Here is a 4567-nt window from a genome sequence, read left to right as displayed (position 1 = left end):
GTTAACTTTAAGAATCCTTGCTTGTATAATATTCTAAAGAGTGGGACTTTCCACAATCAGCAGAATGCACCCGAAGAAGCGAGTGAATATTAAATGATTGAAACTGGTTATTGTTGTCAGCGTTGGATTTCCTCATAGCGATTTACACGTTGATGTTTTGACCGCGAATCTTGGCCCGGTTGCACCAACAGGTCGTAAATTTACTCGGCTACGACTGTTGTAAACCGCAACGCCTGGCGTCCGTGCGCCAGGTTTACTCTCCCTGCTTACGCCCGTTGCACCAAGACAAAAACTGATCGTCGTAACTACGCCCGAGTAATGCTCCGTTGCGCCTCTGTCCAACAATACGTGGATGGTATAATTGGGCAAATGAGGAATTCTCAGCTGCAGTCATAATGGAATGATGACATAAATAAACACAAAAGGAGCATTTCAGTGACGGAGAAATTCATGAGCTACATTATTCCATTTTGATTTAGAAATAAGAACGTTAAAATACGTTAACTTTGCTGTTGCCTTGGATATATAGCAATAAAATCGTAAATATATTCCGAATCAAAATATTATTATAGTATGCTATCGTATGCTATTATAATATGCTGTTGTAAATGAGAAAAACGCGTTGGAGGCAGTACGTATTTCTATTAATGGATTTGAACACTTTCACATTTGTTATTGGAACATTTGAGTCTGAAAATAATCCAAAAAAGCCAGCATTGCTTTCTTTTTATAATTTTACTACAATTTCATGACCTTTTTTTATCTATGGTTACACCGCGAGGTATCATTTAATTCAATCGAGCTTACATCTTGGAGATTGAGAAATACAAGAGACCTAATACATATTATATGAGCCTTAAAATGTTGATATTTTAAGCTTTCGTCTCTATGTTTATATATAGTAAAATATGAATGATATAAAATTTGAATAAAAAATGACTATGGTTAGTTATGGTTTGTCAAAAATTGTGAAAAGAATTAAAGAAACCGTACTGCTGAGAGCCAAGGCGTGTCGACATAAGTGGTAAGATTTAATTTGAACACATGCATGTACATGTACATGGCTACACACATAATGTATTTAATTATCACTTATATATATATATAAGTGTATAAAATTAGTTTTTTAAAAACCAAGCTATACAGACGGAAGTTTTGTGTAAGAAACAAACAAAAAACAACCCACATAATCTACGTTAACTACGATAATTGTCATCAAACTCTCTCTGTGCCAGCCTAGCCATAGTGGAAAACGAGCTACGACCGACTTACTCCACCTAGCTAGCAGGCGTAAATTTACGACTAAGTTAAGACCGACGTAAACACTATTCTAGTTTGGTGCAACTGGCTTTTCTCGGGCGTAGCATTTTGCGCCCGGTTTACCCGGCGCAACTGCTACGCCTCACTTACGACCGGTTGGTGCAACCGGGCCCTGGAAAGCAGTATTAATGCGTTATCTGATATATCTTATATAACGGTGTCCGTATTTCAAGCCTGTTTATACTTTTTATTTATTGTGCGGTTCCGAACACCAATACCGGACACCGATGCTTCATTTTGACGAGAAAGACTGATTATTGCAAGCATATAACACAGGTCAACCTATCAAATGGCTTTGTTCTACAACGGCAGCATTTATGCAACCAACAGATTACCTTAAAATTGTAAACTTATCACAGGTTAATTTTCATTTTCAACCTTTCATTTTCAATCTATTTTCAGGAACTGAAGATGTTGAGAAAACCATATCAATGTTGATTATAATCTGAATGCTCAAAAACTTGCGACGTGTTTTACATTTTTTATTTACTTATTTATTTATTTATTCATTTATTTTTGTATATAGATTGACATATATTCCATCCGGGCCATGAGCATTTATCTGATTCGTCTACCTTACCGTCTACATCAAAATGCCGCTTAAAGTTATCATACTGAAATTGCTACAATTCCACGGTTAAAGGTTCGGAACGAAGGTAAATATAACGACCTACCTCGACATCTTGTATCAGGTTTTACGTTGGTGAAGCTCGTCCAATGCTACTCCTCAAAATCTGGGGATTGTGCTTAAAGTACCGTCAGCGTAATATTTTAATGATACGGGCTGCTCGAGATAGCCTATTTTGAATATCTGCGCAGCAGATGACGTCAAACGAGACCTAGATATATAAGAGCGAGATTTAACGAAAGGTTGGGTTAAAATCTGCCATAGCAACTCCTCTCGCGGTCGGGCACGAGTCTATGTTATAGGACTACATTGAGTAAAATTTGGCGTTGTCATGTAATTTAAGATAGAGTCAACGCAATGGCGAATTGCTTATGTTGTTTCGTAGGGTGCATTGCAGTTAAAGTACAGACCAGGTCGTAGTATTTTGTTGGAAGAAAGGGACCAACTGTAGACAACTCACACCCGACCGTCACTGGCTTCACGGCATCACCGTATAGACCGTATCATCAACGGTCGGGGGACATATTAAAAAGTAAGTTTTGTGTGTAGTTTACAGGACACCATGGTTTATTAATGTAATACAGCTCTAGTACTTGTGATTAAAAGTCTTTTACGGTAACTATATCAGACCAATTTTCTTATACCATTCCTGTCTCTGTGATGTGTACCTGATCATGAAATACTGGTTACCTTCCACACCTATTCAGTATACACAATGTTCAGTTGCATTTGTAACATTCCATGCCGGGTGGTCAGTTATGATCATTGCAAGTAAGGTAGAAAATGAGAGTTGGTATTTTTACAACATACTGGTATGCATTTCAACATACTGGTATGCATTTCAGAAAACTAAGTGAGTCATTTTTTATTTATTTCAGAACAAGACAAAAATGTGCACCAATAGCACATGTTACTGGGGTTCCATTCCTGGATCGATCCAACAGAATTGGTCCATCTCCACAGGGTTTCTTGCTTAATTGCTTTCAGCTTTAGTGGCTTAAATGTCTGCCACGCCTGCTTAAGCTGCTAAACGCTAGTTAAACGATAGTCAACTATACCCGAATACCCAGAACCATAAACCAGAATGGTATTTAAGACCTCAATCACCCAGCCTGCGCTGGAAACGAATTTTTTCCATGCTCCATCTGTAAGATAACAAATGATCAACATTTAAATCTCTCCATTAAAATATCAGGAATTTATTGCAATTCCCTGGACAAACGCTCTGTCTATTGCTACATTCTAAACATTATACAAATATATTATTACAGGTTCCTATTGCTGATCTTTCCAAGCAGTACTACATGGCGAGATGAACGTTCTTGTGGATACAATCTGGTTTTACTTTGAGCAATCTCGGTTTTTGGATGTTTCAGTTGAGGGGCGGAGTCAAGTTCACGACCTGGTGTCTGACTATATCTTGGATTTGATTCTATATTTTTTTATGAATGAAGGTTTGGAACTAAGATAAATATAACACCCTACCTCAACATATTGTATCAGGTTCCACGTTGGCGAAGAACGTCCGATGCTGCTGCTCACGATGTTCAAGAGAGTACCGTTTACGTAATAACAATAAATCTGTTTAACTCAGGAGGGGGCACACAAGGGAAGACGGGTACATACTATAAAACAGTCTTGAACCGTTACCCCAGAAAGCATTCATCTGAAGGCTTCTTTTATTGCTCAAACTACAAAATTCTTTGTTGTAGAAAGACCGATGACCACATCTTCCCCAAAACACCCGTTTGAATGTTTCTCTTTCCTTCGATAATATAAACTCGACCTAATTAATACTACCGGTGCCCCGTACGGGCACGGCAGAGCAACCGTATTATAGGGGTACTTTTAATTGAATTTGTGTCGACTTATTAAAAAGCACCCACAGAATTTTTAGTGCAGTCTGCTTAGTGCAATACACAGTACCAAAGTTTACCACAAAAAACTTTTTCTCAACACTTTTGTTCCGCTTTATTTTTCCAGTCTTGAGAAACATGTGCTTATTTACCTTATTTGCGTATTTTGTAGTGGTTTATCCTCACCAATTCCTTTCTACTTTGATTAATCTTTTGCTATTTAGTTTAATGCCTAGCTCCTTGTTTCCATGTCTCCATGCACGACAGGGTGCAAACAAGGGTTGCCTGTCTGCTTTGCAGTTGCATCAGAGTTTTCCTTCTACTACAGATGTGGTGTGACAACAGTCAAGAGCATCCCCCCCCCCCCCCGTCCCAGTGTGATGACCGCATGCCTAATAGGCACCACAGAAGGTATTTCCATCCCCCCCCCCATGCGCACTGAACAAGATGGAGAGAACTTAAAATTTCTAGCGTGGACCACAGACTCAAGTGTAGTCCTTTCGTTTCCATATAGCCGAGCGCGCAATCCTACATGGCTGTTAATCGTGGACTGTATCAATTAAAGAGGAGAGGGCCCTAGGTTGAGTGAATACATATAACTCTAATAAATGGGGCATGCAAACGCGTATAGTATTCCATCAACTATCCAGGTTGCAATAGAGCAAATATAATGTACCAACTGCTGTATTGTTCGCTGTGTTATTGATTACATTATTCGCTCTATTGCGTTGTTTCAGTTAAGCGAAAGAGGGCATATTGTGCC

This window comes from Lingula anatina, chromosome 9, assembly GCF_051362555.1.
Source record: "Lingula anatina isolate TDL-2025a chromosome 9, LinAna3.0, whole genome shotgun sequence".
Lineage (NCBI taxonomy): Eukaryota > Metazoa > Brachiopoda > Lingulata > Lingulida > Lingulidae > Lingula > Lingula anatina.
Note: the sequence above shows the minus strand (reverse complement) of the source record.